Here is a 15,549-nt window from a genome sequence, read left to right as displayed (position 1 = left end):
GTTTCTCTGCTGCCAGAATTGAGTTAATGTTAACCAGGATAAAACAAAATTTTTAAAAATTTGATGAGTGAAAACCTCTGCAGAGTATTTAGTCAATGTTCAAAGACAAACAAGGTACTCTGGCCAGTTTATGGGAAAATGAGGTTTACATACACATTTTTATGCCATCTGGGTTATCATATAGTGAAGGACGCTGGATGAGGAATCAATTTGCTATATCAAAAACAGGAAGAGTTTTAACTACAGAGCAGTAATTCTTATTTAAATTTTTTCTACTTATAGGAATAGTCTATCTAGGAGTTTCTTCTCTCCCTCCCTCCCTTCCTATTTCTTTCTACAAATATACAAAATGGCTTCATTGACACCATGAGTCAGTGAACTCTTACTGAGAACAGAGTTTTTGCATTAGGCCTTGGAAAGTCAGTAGAAGTTGTTCAGAAGAAATAAACAGACTCAATGGCATGAAGATGAATGGTGTTTGTGATCCTGGCTGCATTGTAGGGAGAAGATGAGCTTAGAGAGGCAGGCTGGCAACAGACTGAGAAGGGTCTTGCTAAGATACTTTCCATTTATCTTGTGGGCAATGAGGAATTATAAAAGAGTCTTCTGAGCAATCCAAGCTTTAACAGCAAATATATGTTAGAAGGAGAAGGAGAATATTTTGGCTGCAGTGTGGAGGATGGACTGAGGAGAGACATTGCTTGTAAGAAGCCAGTTGAGAAGTAGACGCCCTTATTTGGAGTTATTGACCTGCAATAGATTTCCAACGTTTCTCAAGCAAAGATGGGTTTATTAGGGATCATTAGAGAATTGCAGTTTGGGTTTGACAACCATGGCAAGTCACATGCAACTCCCTTCACACAATAAGGAAAGGAGAGCACTTTTATACAGAAGAGAAGAAAGTCCAGAGGGCTTTTCATTGGCTGCTGCTGCTGCTGCTAAGTCACTTCAATCATGTTTGACTCTTTTCGACCTCATGGACTGTAGCCCACCAGGCTCCTCTGTCCATGAGATTCCCCAGGCAAGAATACTGGAGTGGGTTGTCATTTCTTTCTCCATTCATTGGCTGAGCTCAGTGCCAAAAAAGAAGAGGAGTCTCCCTTCTTCCTGTTGGGTTCTATAGTCATAGGGTGTGAGAGCTCCCCCTTCTGGCATCCTACTTAATTGAGGTTTCTGTTTATTAATTTTTTTTTTTACAGAGTCTAAAATGAAGAGGAACTAAAAAGCCTCTTGATGAAAGTGACAGAGGAGAGTGAAAAAGTTGGCTTAAAGCTCAACATTCAGAAAACGAAGATCATGGCATCTGATCCCATCACTTCATGGGAAATAGATGGGGAAACAGTGGAAACAGTGTCAGACTTTATTTTTTTGGGCTCCAAAATCACTGCAGATGGTGACTGCAGCCATGAAATTAAAAGACACTTACTCCTTGGAAGGAAAGTTATGACCAACCTAGATAGCATATTCAAAAGCAGAGACATTACTTTGCCAACAAAGGTCCATCTAGTCAAGGCTATGGTTTTTCCTGTGGTCATGTATGGATGTGACAGTTGGACTGTGAAGAAGGCTGAGCGCCGAAGAATTGATTCTTTTGAACTGTGATGTTGCAGAAGACTCTTGAGAGTCCCTTGGACTGCAAGGAGATCCAACCAGTCCATTCTAAAGGAGATTAGTCCTAGGTGTCCTTTGGAAGGAATGATGCTGAAGCTGAAACTCCAGTACTTTGGCCACCTCATGCGAAGAGTTGACTCATTGGAAAAGACTCTGATGCTAGGAGGGATTGGGGGCAGGAGGAGAAGGGGATAACAGAGGATGAGATGGATGGATGGCATTACTGAGTCATCAATGGACGTGAGTCTGAGTGAACTCTGGGAGTTGGTGATGGACAGGGAGGCCTGGCCTGTTGCAATTCATGGTGTCGCAAAGAGTCAGACACGACTGAGCGACTGAACTGAACTGAAAGTGCACACCTTCTTGGTGATTCACTTTTTATTTTTCCTTTCTGGACGTAAATGGGGCAATGAAAAGAGCATAGGTTTGTAAAGAAGTCAGACTTAAACCCCACTCCATAGCTATGTGGCCAAGTGAAATTAGTAGACATATCTGGATTAGCCTCTGCATCTATAATGTGAAATTCATTAACACCCACATCAGAGGATTGGCTTGAAGGTAAACAAGTAAAGTATTAAATGCATTAATATCGCACCTGGCACATGGAAAGTACTAGAGAAATGGGATGGCCTCCCTACTTTACAGACCTGGGTCCTTACTTGATTTGTCAAGATGTAAAGGTTTTCAGAAGACCGTGGTAGGCATTTAATAGGCTGCCTTAGGTCCGTTTAGTCAAGGCTATGATTTTTCCAGTGGTCGTGTATGGATGTGAGAGTTGGACTGTGAGGAAAGCTGAGCGCCGAAGAATTGATGCTTTTGAACTGTGGTGTTGGAGAAGACTTTTGAGAGTCCCTTGGACTGCAAGGAGATCCAACCACCCATTCTGAAGGCGATCTGCCCTGGGATTTCTTTGGAAGGACTGATGCTAAAGCTGAAACTCTAGTACTTTGGCCAGCTCATGCGAAGAGTTGACTCATTGGAAAAGACTTTGATGCTGGGAGGGATTAGGGGCAGGAGGAGAAGGGGACAACAGAGGATGAGATGGCTGGATGGCATCACTGACTCAATGGACGTGAGTCTGGGTGAACTCCTGGAGTTGGTGATGGACAGGGAGGCCTGGCATGCTGTGATTCATGGGGTCACAAAGAGTCAGACACGACTGAGGGACTGAACTGAACTGAACTGACCGAAGCTTGTGTAGAGTTTCCCTGGTGGCTCAGATGATAAAGAATCTGCTGGCAATTCTGGAGACCCAGGTTCAATCCCTGGGTTGCGAAGATCCCCTGGAGAAGGAAATAGCAACCCACTCCAGTACTCTTGCCTGGAGAATTTCATGGACAGAGGAGCCTGGCAGGCTACAGTCAATGGGGTCACAAAGAGTCAGACATGACTGAGTATCACTAGGCTTATGTAATTTCACAAATATATATCACAAATGCACGTGCACACACCCACACTACACAAAGTAGCTTGAGAGCAGAAAATCTCCCTGTGCAATATCAGAGAGAAATAGGTCTACAGACAAGAGACCCTTTCATGAAAAATTCTAGATATACCACTTGGTATATTCTGTAACACCGAGCATCAGATCAAAATTTCCATCACTCTTTTGGCCTCCGGTTTTCAGCCATGGAGGCAGACATTTTGCCGCCTCTATTTTAAATTAGACGTTGACGTCATCTCCCGGCCTGAACATGGGTCATGGTGGATGGCCAAGTTCACAGGGTTGTTTTCTCCAACTTCAGCTTTCCTCTAATCTGTGCTCTCCTGACAGTTTTCACTCATTCCTTCACAGACTGCCTACCACCCACCCACTTTTTTTTTTTCTTCAATACATGGAAATGAATCAGGTCTGTGATGGCGTCATTCAAAAGAGAAAGCTAATTTAAAAGGTCCTCTTTCCTTCCTGTTAGAGACCTCGCAATAGTTTCCTCTTTTTGGAGACACAAGCCAGGAAGGAAGCTTTTCAGTGCAGCTGTGAATAGAGATGCCTGACTTAGGTTTGGAGGGAACTGGGTGATGTTTCCCAGTTAAACAGTGAGTTCCCTGAGGATGTTTTCAGCCCCTTTGTCTTTTCCAGGGTCAGGATAAACAGAAGAACCTCAGGCTACTCTAAGCAGAAGGAATGTATGATAATGTGACCAAGCACAGACTGCAGGGTAAGTGTGACTAAGTTGCTATCTGGGGAAAGATATTTTTCTAGGAGATGTTCTTGTGGGCTGGGAACTCTAATAAGCACTGATGCTTACATAGCTCTTACTAAGTGTCAGCAATTGTTTCACTGGTCTTATATATGTCAGCTCATTTGACATTGACAGCCATCAAAGGAGGTAAGCACCGTTAACACTCCCATTATATAGATGGGAAAACAGAAGGTAGATAAAGTGATTTGCCCAAGGTCATTCACCTTGCCAATGTCAGAGCTAGGAACAGAGCTCAGACCATTTGGTTCCACAGTACAGGCTTATAATCACCGCACCACAGTGTTTTTTCAGTGTCCACTTGAGTGGCCATAACTTGGTTTGAAACAGTGTGTGGAAACAAGAAGCATACTGTCTCCGGAACCTGTGTACCAGAGATGTACTTTATTTGGAATGTATAGTGCTGAATCAAAAATCTTGCACTTGAGTTAATTGCCCATATTTTCAAATTGAGACAATTCTGCATGAAAACAGATCTATGGCTTCTACTGAAGAAAACTGGACATTCTGTAAACTCCAAACCTAATGCTTCATGGCAACAGTTGGCTGGAGTTGAGTTGCTGTTACTCTCTGTTAACTGAGCCACACACTCTAAAGTTTTATACAAGCCCCACCCACTCATTATTGCCTTCCCAATACTAAACCATGGGCTGTCTTATGGCTGTCCACTTTCTTCATTTATGTTCCCCATCTGGTGACATAGAACGCTGCTGCTGCTGCTGCTAAGTCGCTTCAGTCGTGTCCGACTCTGTGCGACCCCAGAGATGGCAGCCCACCAGGCTCCCCTGTCCCTGGGATTCTCCAGGCAAGAACACTGGAGTGGGTTGCCATTTCCTTCTCCAATGCATGAAAGTGAAAAGTGCAAGTGAAGCCGCTCAGTCGTGTCCGACTCTTAGCAACCCCATGGACTGCAGCCTACCAGGGCCCTTCATCCATGGGATTTTCCAGGCAAGAGTACTGGAGTGGGGTGCCATTGCCTTCTCTGACATAAAATGCTAAGGATATTCAAGTTTATGGTCCTACTCTAGAGATAGAAGACTTTGCTTTAACTTCAAGGTTAATCTAGATCATATTAACTTTGGATGAAATCCCTTAACATATTGAAGCTCTTTTTTTTTTTTTTAACTTTAAGAAATGAGGAGGAAAAAAGACTACTACAATACCCTACATCCCCCAGAAAATGAAGAGTAAAAATAACACTTCATAGTTGCCTCATCTGTGGATTGGAAGCAAGTAATGTCTTTCCTGTCTAGGGTTCTTGTGAGAGTCAGCTGGGATACATGCCTATGACTATTCTCAATAAGTCATCAAGTGCTCTCAATGTTTAAGACCATGCTGGGGCTCATGAAGCACTTTACACTTTGAAGTCACTTTTATCTAAAAACTTTCATTGACTCTCTGGAAAACTGTCAAGTAAAGTTGGCAATGTAGACTATATACTCTCTCTAACTGCACCTTCCATTCTGTAGATTTGGAAGCTGAGAGCAAAATGGGTTAAATTACCTTTTTTGCTAAGAGGAGATGGAATGTACTATGGGCTGAATGTTTGTATCCTTCCAAAACTCATACATATATTCCCAACATAATGGTATTTGGAGGTGGAACCTTTGGTAGGAGAATAGATCATGAGGGTGGAGTCCTCTAGGAATGAGATTAGTGTCCTTATGAGAAGAGTCAAGAGAGATGATCTCTTTCTGCCATGTGAGGACACAGTAAGAAGATGGACATCTGAACGTTAGAAGGAGAATTCTTACCAGGAACAGCATTGATCTCTGATCTGGCTCCTTGATCCTAGAATTTCCAGCCTCCAGAACTGTGATGAACACAGTTCTGTCCCTTAAGCCACCTAGTTAATGATATTTCGCTATAGCAACCCAATCTGACTAACACAGAATAAGACCCCAAATCTGACTCACACAGAGAGGCTCTTCTTCCAAGATCCTATGATACCCCCTCCGAAGTAGGTCCTTATTCAGACTCTAAAGCCCCAACTTGAGTTGTATTTTGATGTAGGACTTTCACAATCTTAGAAAGTAACCTTGATAAACATCACAGTAGACTGTTTAAAACACGAGACTAGGAGCCAAGTACATTGGGATTTATACAAGTTCTACCATTTGCCATCTTTGTGACCGACTCAACCCTTGAAGCTCCGTTTTACCCATGTGTAAAATGGGGATAATGCTATCTCTGTAATATGCATCATAAATTTGCTATGAAACTCAACTGAGATGATATCAGTGACAATAAGATTCCAAAGTAAATTCACAGCAGGATGTAAATATTTCTTAGCCTTGTGACAAGAGACTAAACTTACTGAGGTTCCTCTATGTTCTATTTGCTTTTGTAGTTATCAAGTGGCTCCAGCCAGAACAATAGAAGACGCCATGGAGTGATGCTTTTGGGGAACTCAAAAATGAAGCGTTGTGGAACTCATCCTCCAAAACGAAAGAGGATGTTCAAGATGAGGGCTGTTTGCTTCTCATCTATGTAAGCATCAATCTATGAGGTTCCAAGACCTGCCTGACCTTCTTTGGTCTGCAGTCCACCCTATCCAAAGCCAAGACTTAGCATTGGGGTATAGGAACACTAGAGTTGAAGTCAGAAGATACGGCTTTAAATCTTGGCTCAGTTCTTTAGAAGCTGTGTTCTTAGGCAAATTATCTCTCAGCCTCAGCTAGGTTGTCATGATCAAAGGATATTTTTAAATATTGAGCATTTATATTAGTTCCATTCCTTCTCAGGAGCTTTATTACAGCACAGACATTTTACTATTTCACTGGGAGCTTTTTCTAGATTTATATTGTACTTTTTTCCTTTTCTCTCCTTTCTCCTCTTTTCTCCCCCATTCACAACAAGACAAGTTGATTTCCCTTTTGTTTCACCCCAAGTCATCTGGCTTGAGGGCGTTTCTTCCCCTCAGGGTGAAAATATCCAGTGAGTAAATCTAGGTCCTTAACAGCAGGTAAGTCAGATTCAGTTAATGTAATCTGGTTTCTGCCTCTGAGTTAATGCCTCAGGAAGAATTTGAATAAGCTCTGCTGTCTCCCTTTTTTTTCTGAGTCTCGAGCTGGATCTTAGAAAAATTCTGGTCAAGCTAAACAAATGATTCACTGAAGAACAGGAAAAAAAATGAGCTGTTTGTTTTCTCTTTCTAGTTAATGAATTGAATTGATACAGGAACTTCATCGTGTTCTCAGGGAAATCCTGTTGGCTGGGGCTCCCTCCTCAGCATCACTAAATTTAGGTCACAGCTCAGTGAAGAACAATTACAGATCCTTAATAAAAGATAATTTACCCAGCGACATCAAGAGGGCAGCTGGACAGGCATTCTTATTTTCTTGTTAATGCTGTGGGGGAAGGGGAGGCAGAATTGGGATGAATGTTGACAGAAAGTCATTTTCTGACCTTGCACATCCATTGGCTGACCTGCTTTGTGGTATATGCCAGTCCATGCTTTTACAGCAAGTGAAAGCTGAACCTTATGGAATCCCCACAAAACAGATTCCTAAATTGGACCAGGACAAAAAAGAAGCTGAGAGGGAAACATGGTGGGAAGAGATAATTCTGAAGTCCTGCACTTGAATCCTGGTTGGTCATGCTTTCTGCCCTCTACTCACCTCATTACCTACTCTTCATCTTTGCTGAAAGATTTTACGTCTTTTCATAGACCATGCTTTCTTGGTGCTTTGTGTCTTTGCCCACACTATTTTTCCAGGATGAAATGCTTTTTCCTCTACTTTGAATGGCTGGTTCTTGCTCATCTTTTGAAACCTAGTTCAGTTATCACCTCTTCTTGGAAGCTTTCTGTGAGCCTCCAAGGGTTACCTTCCTTTGAATCTTCGTCTGACTTCTTGAGCTCCATCAAGGAGGTGCCATATGGTTCTTGGTGTCCCATTGATAACACACACCATTGAAACGAATTATCCTAAAGACCTAATGACCTTCTTGTTGCTGAATCCAACAAACATCTCTCAGTTCTTTTATCTTTGCCCTTTCAATAGAATCTTACACTGTTTACAAGTTCTTTCTTCTTGACACCTTCTATGTGTCTAACATCAGTCATACCATACCATGTGCAAGCGTTTTCACATTAGAGTCTGTTGAGAGTTAGGAATCCAGTCTTACTTATTGCTACATAGCCAGGACTTCAGGCATAACAATTTCTAAGTAAATGCTTCTCAGTAAAAGATCATATACATGAATTAACCAAGTTCTATGGAAGCAGAAGGAAGATAATAATCACAATTTAAAAAATTAGAAAGTCTTCCCAAATCCAAATGTAAGACTTGTTCAAAGACTAAGCTGATCTCCCTATGTTGGTATGTATGCAGTGTTGTGCTCAGACACATAGTTTGAAGAGGAAAGAGCCAGATTTTTGTGTGCATGTGTGAATGAACTAGTTAACAAATAATAAAACTTTGGTGGAGGTTAACCATGGAGAGGTGAAATTCTACCTAATTCCTTTGTAATTGTCTCTTAGTAAACTGAAAAGTACATTTGGAGTCCAAATACTTGGGTCCATTGCTAACTGTATTTATGATCTTGGGAAGGTCTTTTTGCACTTTAAGATTTAATTTGCACCTATCAAATGGGAACTAAAAATGGTAGAGTCGTTTTGAGGATCAAATCAGACAAAATTCATGAAAGAGACCATGGAGAAGACTCTTGAGAGTCCTTTGGACTGCAAAGAACTCAAACCAGTCAATCCTGAAGGAAGTCAGTCCTGAATATTCATTGGAAGGACTGATGCTGAAGCTGAAACTCCAATACTTTGGCCACCTGATGCAAAGAACTGACTCACTGGAAAGGATTAATGCTGGGAAAGACTGAAGGCAGGAAGAGAAGGGGACAACAGAGGATGAGCGGATTGGATGGCATCACTGACTGAATGGACATGAGTTTGAGCAAGCTCCAGGAGTTGGTGATGGACAGGGAAGCCTGGCATGCTGCAGTCTATGGGGTTGGAAAGACTCAGACATGACTGAGACTGAACTGGACTAACTGATAGTGTCTGATCAGTAGCAGTAAATTTCAACTCTCTTTCTTTGCAAGATAGAATAAGACAGAGTAAAAAGGGAAAAAAGAGAAAATTTTAAATAAATTATGGACATAAATACTTTTATTAATTTAGAGGGACAAATGTATCAAAAGCAAATTCCAACAGAAGTTCTTTGAAAGGAGGTTGTTGTTTAATCACTAAGTTGTGTCTGACTCTTTTTTGGGCATCCCCTGGACTCTAGCTTGCCAGGCTTCTCTGTCCATGGGATTTCCCAGGCAAGAATACTGGAGTGGGTTGCCATTTCCTTCTGTCATTTCCTTCTCCAGGGGACCCTTCCCAGGTATCGAACCCATGTTTCCTGCATTGGCATGAGGATTCTTTACCACTGAGTCACCAGGGAAGCCCTTGTAAGGAGGAGGGATTAATAAAATTTTAAGAGGCTGTCGTGAACAATTAAGGAATATGTTGGGTCAAATGTTTCTCAAACTGAGAAAAAGAAAAACAATCAATTACATTAACGATCAGTAACCGGAGAACAAGATATTGGAGGAGTAGGTGAATGTGGAGTACATCTCTCTCCATGGATACATCAGAAATACACCTTCAGACACAGAAGTGCATGCAGAGTACCAGCTGAGAGTGGACAGGAGTGCCTGACCAGAGGAAAAGAATATATAGAACCACGCACAACTCGGTAGGATGAAGGGACTAGGGGGGGAACAGGAGTGTTAGTAGGACTGCACCTGCCCTCGGCGGGTGGGGGAACTGAAGCAGGGGTCCGATCCCCACATTGGGGCAATTGTCTGAGTCAGAGGAGAAACATTTAAGGCTGACAGTGAAACAGCTGATCTGTGGCAGCCTAAATGGAATGAGAATCAGACAGTCCTTGCCACAGCCATACATGCCCGAGACACGGACACTGGTCCCCTGGCAGGTGAAGCGGCTGGAAACTGGAGTTTAGGGATTGTAGAGTGATCCCAGGGTGAGGACTGCTGTTGACTGCAGAGAGATGGATCGAGGGGATGCAAGGGAGGAGACTGTGGTGGGAAATGCCTGTGGAGGAAAGCTGGGCAGCCATGGAAGAAAGGCGATACTGCTCAGTCACGCATAGCGGGTGGAGCCATCACTATAGCCTCTCTCCCCGGACAAGCCAGCATCGGCAGATGAACAACAGAGGGGTTGGCCCATCAAACTCCTGATGCACTGAACTACAGAGCAGGACTCCTCCCCCCACGCCCCCAGGATGCCCCTTTAAGTGCCTGATGCCTGATCTTCGGAGTAGGACCCCAGCCAGGGGTGCTCCTCTATGTGCCTGATGCACCGAATAACAGAGAAGAACCCCAGGCAAGGGAGCGCTCTAAGTGCCTGAACAGGCGGAGCTATGGAGAAAGACTGGCCAAAGAGGCCTTCTGATCGCCAGCTACAAGAGACTTGAAAAAAGACTCTGATAGGGCCAGAACTCCTGTGGTGGAAGCAGTCTGTGTCCCTGCACACTTGGCACCACCAGGGTCCCTGCAAGCCAAGCAGCTGTGCTACCTTCAAGCTCAATTCTCACTGGGGCAGAGCTGCTGCAGGCAAAAAAAAGTCTTGCAGGGAAGCAACCAGGGTCGCTTCCATAGTGTACGACTCTTTGCAGCCCTGTGGACTGTGGCCTGCCAGGCTTCTCTGTCAGGGAAGGGGATTCTCCAGGCAAGAAACCTAGAGTGTGTTGGCCAATACTGGTTGCCATACCCTTCTAGAGCACTGAATTTCCTGCTGCCCTGGCCGCCAACTCCTCTGAGTACCTGGTACTGCCAGAACCCCTGTGACCCAAGCATTGCCTGCATACCTGGCCCTCACAGGGACAAACCCAAGTCCTCCAGGGCAGCTTCAGGAGCAGACCCCAGGGACGACCCACATGCAGAAGTGGAAATAAAGCCACAATTGAAACCCAGGGGCAGTGTGGCTAAAGATGAAGACCCCAAACCTTCCCACCAGCTGTACAAGCTGCAGATTAAATCCACACGATCAACTAGGGAGACTCTGTGTCTATGGAATGTATAAAAGGTCATTGAGAGCTCCCACAAAAGAAAGCACACTAGTCTGGTAGCTGTGGACATTGGAGGTGAGGACATAGAGGAGTAGGACCAGATTAGAATCTGAGCTGCCCCCACAGCAGGTCCAGAGATCAGCACCCATTGGAGGGCATCCTAGGGAGGTGAGGTGGACTGTGACTCCCAGTGAGGGAAAGGACTCTGACAGTAGAGAAGAAAAACATTTATTATTCTCATGTTTTGACTTGTTCTGTAGATTCTTTTGGATTTTTTTCTTTTTTTTCCTTTCCCCCCACCCCCCCTGTTGTCTATTTTATTGGCACTATGAACTCTAACTAAGCTTTTGAGCTTTTTTTTTCTTTCCTCAGTCACATATTTTTATTGTTGTTTTAAACCCTGCCTCTACATTAGGCTTTTACAGTTCTGGGGAGTTTCCCTTTTTCTTTTTCTCTTTTTTTAATTTTCAATTTTTTAAACCTATTATATTTTTTCTACAATTACTCCTTTGTTTGCCTGTCCTGCTGTTCTTTTCCCCTTGCAGCAAATCTTTAATGTACATAAATCATCTTTATCTACCTCTATTTAACTTTGCATATCTATTCTTTCTTTCCTTTCCTCTCAACGTATTTGTTAGTTTTATTCTCATTGCTTTATTCCCCAATTAACACCTTGCCTTAGTTTTGTTTTGCAGTTTGTGCTTTAGTTAGTTTTGTTCTGGTAGACGTAATTTTTGGTTTTCTTTGTTTGCTGGATCAATCTATTATGCTTTATTTTTGTTGGACTGTTTTGATTTTACTTATGGGTGTATACCTGTATGTGTATATTCAGTCACACTTTTCACTGCTGTTATAAGCCTCTGCCTCTACGTTGGGCTTTTGGAGTTCTGTGGCGTTTTCCTTTTTTTTCTTTCCCCTTCCATTTGTTTGTTTTTCTTTTCTGTTTTTTTTTTTTATCATTTTAATTATTTAAAACCTATTATACTTTTTCTACAATTACTCCTTTGTTTGCCTTTCTTACTGTTCTTTCCCCCTTGCAGTTAATCTTTAATGTATATAAACCTTCTTCATCTACCTCTGTTTTACTTTGCATATCTATTCTTTCTTTTCTTTCTTTACCTTCCTCTGACCGTATTTGTTAGTTTTATTTTCATTGCTTTATTCCCCAATTAACACCTTGCCTTAGTTTTGTTTTCCAGTTTGTGCTTTAGTTAGTTTTGTTCTGGAAGACATAATTTTTGGTATCCTTTGCTTGCCAGATCAATCTACTGTACTTTATTCTTGTTGGACTGCTTTGATTTTGCTTATGGGTGTGTATGTTTATATTCCATTATTTTAATCATTATTTGCCTGATTTTGTAATTGCCATTTGTCTGGGGTTCATCTTTGGTTTCTCATTTTTGGATATTTGTTTTAATCTTACTTAATGTCATAACAAACCACCTGCGGAATCTTTGTTCCTGACCAGAGATCAAGCCCTGAGCCTTTGGAGTGGGAGCACTGACTCCAAGACCCTACACTACCAGAGAACTAGCCCTCAGTTCAGTTCAGTTCAATCTCTCAGTCGTGTCCGACTCTTTGCGACCCCATGAATTGCAGCACGCCAGGCATCCCTGTCCATCACCAACTCCCGGAGTTCACTCAAACTCACGTCCATCAAGTCGGTGACGCCATCCAGCCATCTCATCCTCTGTCATCCCCTTCTCCTCCTGCCCCCAATCCCTCCCAATATCAGAGTCTTTTCCAACAAGTCAACTCTTCGCATGAGGTGGCCAAAGTACTGGAGTTTCAGCTTTAGCACCATTCCTTCCAAAGAAATCCCAGGGTTGATCTCCTTCAGAATGGACTGGTTGGATCTCCTTGCAGTCCAAGGGACTCTCAAGAGTCTTCTCCAAAACTGTAGTTCAAAAGCATCAATTCTTCGGTGCTCAGCCTTCTTCACAGTCCAACTCTCACATCCATACATGACCATAGGAAAAACCATAGCCTTGACTAGACAGACCTTTGTTGGCAAAGTAATGTCTCTGCTTTTGAATATGCTATCTAGGTTGGTCATAACTTTCCTTCCAAGGAGTAAGTGTCTTTTAATTTCATGGCTGCAGTCACCATCTGCAGTGATTTTGGAGCCCCCAAAAATAAAGTCTGACACTGTTTCCACTGTTTGGCCAGTATCAAATCTCGTGCAATGAAATAACTATTTCTCAGCAGTCATCAAATGAAAAAAAAAATCACACCCAAAAGCCACACTTTAGAAAAGATACTATTACTTTAGCAGTCAGCCAATTCAGTATTTACTGATGGTCTTCAATATTTACTGATGACTTGTAAGATGAACTCAAAGATCTTTATTTTAACCCCCATTGCACAGAAGGCTGTTCACTTACTTACTGACTTCACTCAACTGTCAAGCCTTGAGTGCGGAGACTACACTTACTTACTTTTTGTATTGCCTCACACAGCAGAGTCTGTGGTATAGTGGATTCACAATAAATGTTTGTTTAGTTAAATGAAATTCAGAAAGTGTTCATTCATTTACAGAAGACGTTAGCTGGTAATAAAATACTAAGTCGTGTTTCATTGTGCAAAAGAGCAAGGAACCTGCTATATGAATGCAGTGAACTTGCCTGTTTAATATTTAGTAAGCAAATTCTTCCATTATCAGAGGAAATTAGCGCTAACCTTTCCTCCACCAAACTGCGTTGAAGCCTTCAAGACACCCTGCTGAGACAAACTGGTGATATGCAAGCTGGAATGTTGTAATATGCTCGGCATGAAAAGACCTAGAAATTAAAATAAGATTGAGGCCAAGTGGGAGAAAAAGGTTATTAGAGTATGTTCTAGCAAAAAAGGTTGTTCCATGATCTCTTCCTGAGGAAAAAGGAAAACCTAAATTTCGATTAACTCCCTGATACCTTAGCAGTCAGGCTTCTTCAGTAGCTGGTGATAAAGAACCCACTTGCCAATGCAGGAGACGTGGGTTCGATGCCTGGATTAGGAAGATCCCCTGGAGAAGGAAATGGCAATGCACTCCAGTAATCTTGCCTGGGAAATTCCATGGACAGAGGAGCCTGGTGGGCTACAGTCCATGGGCTCACAAAAGGGTTGAACACAACTTAGCGATTAAACGACAACCATCACCTTAATTGCCCCTTCTCCCACAGTCTCCTTCTCACAAAAGGAAATCTGCCAGTGGCGTCTATTGTCATTCCAAGCCTTTGTCATAATCTCAGGATACACAGCAGCTCTTTCTGGACACTTAGTGAACATAGGTTGGGCTTTGGACTCATCATTTTGGGTGAGATGGGTCTTCCCCAGACAGACTTGGACACCATAGACAAATCCTAGCCACGTTCCAAGTCCTGGTTTCGTTATCAATATGATGGAAATAGTGCTCACTTTGAGAGTTCTTGTGAGGATGAAACCATCAAATGTTGAGTACTCAAAGCAATGGTTACCCTTGCTGCATGTTACTTGAAAGAAGGGTAAATAAAACCCGGTTTTGAAAGGCATATGAAGGGCAGGTATCATTTTCTTGGTCTTCCTCTTTATATTTATTATGAATCACTGTCCAAGAGTCTTTTTTTCTTGTCAAGGAATGGAGAAGACCCGCTTGTCCACCTTTTCACACCGAGGGAGGCATGGCTTGCCCTCTGGCTGTTTGCGGCTGCTCTCGCGTGGGCTTGTCTTAGGGAGTCACCACAGAAGCACCCTCAGACCTTTCTGAGGTCAAATCCGCCTATGGTTAGTGTCCTAGTTGCTCTTCTCTGTCTTTTCCTTTAGGTTACTGATAGCCACTCTGCAAAGAAGTATCGTGAACCAGAGTGACTCTGAAACTCCAATGTAAAGGTCATCAGATTCTTTTGGGGTGAGTAGCTGCACTTTTGGCCTCCAGAGGCCCCCGAGGGGTAAGGAGTATGCTCTTTCATAATTCCATGCCATATGCTATTCCTTTGCCTGAATTTTATGCTTTCTTCCTCTCCACGTTCCCAGAACAACTTGGCAAAATCTTAATCTTTTTTTTAAAGCTTTAGCATGTTATTGCCTCCAAAAAATTTTTTTTTTCTACATTACATTAACATTTAATAAGATCACATTACTGTAACTGGAGTTGGTCTCTGTAAAGTTTGTGGCACAATGAATGTACCCCTTTCTCTACCAAGAATACATAGCTTTAGGGTCCCCATTTCTCCCTGATCTATCTAATAGCTGGAGAATCTCTCCAAGTTCCTTTCATTCTGTTTCCTACACATTTTGAGGTCTCTAGGTGAATCTAAGTACCTTTGGATGGGAGATGGTCCACTTGGCTTGGTCTCACTTCAGTGTACTTTCTATGGCAGAGGTTGTATCCATACCTCAGCTATAGGGAATTCCGTGGCTCCAGAGATGGCCACAGTATAATAACTTCGTGTCCTACAGAAGAGCGCGAGCTGAATTTGGAATTCAGGCCTTTGGAATCAAAGACTTTTCCTTTTTCTTTAGAGGCATAAGGCAAGGGGGATTGAGACTGGGTAGAACAATACTCAGGGAGACTGTTGCTGCTTGATGGTTTCAAGTCAGGTCAGAAACACACATACTCAAGTCTCATCTGCAGAATATACAGAGGGCTTTGAACAACATAACAAAAGATTGGAAAAAATTCTTGGGAGAAAGCATGGGAGTATGTTTTCCCCACAAGGTTTTCTCTCCTTGAGAATTAGCATGAGAAT

At 42.6% G+C, this 15,549-nt stretch overlaps 1 long non-coding RNA gene across 1 annotated transcript; it reads left to right on the top strand.

Moving 5' to 3' along the window:
* The first annotated feature begins 2,603 nt into the window (after positions 1-2,603).
* LOC147359654 (uncharacterized) lies at positions 2,604-8,247 on the top strand. The gene is made up of 2 exons (XR_015140263.1): positions 2,604-3,770; positions 6,163-8,247. It is a non-coding gene; the product is annotated as an uncharacterized LOC147359654 (long non-coding RNA).
* Positions 8,248-15,549: the final 7,302 nt, after the last annotated feature.

This window comes from Bos grunniens, chromosome 14, assembly GCF_055505025.1.
Source record: "Bos grunniens cultivar Pamir isolate PY7600 chromosome 14, Bosgru_T2T1.0, whole genome shotgun sequence".
NCBI classification, from domain to species: Eukaryota; Metazoa; Chordata; class Mammalia; order Artiodactyla; family Bovidae; genus Bos; species Bos grunniens.
Note: the sequence above shows the minus strand (reverse complement) of the source record. Positions and strands in the feature narration are given on the sequence as shown.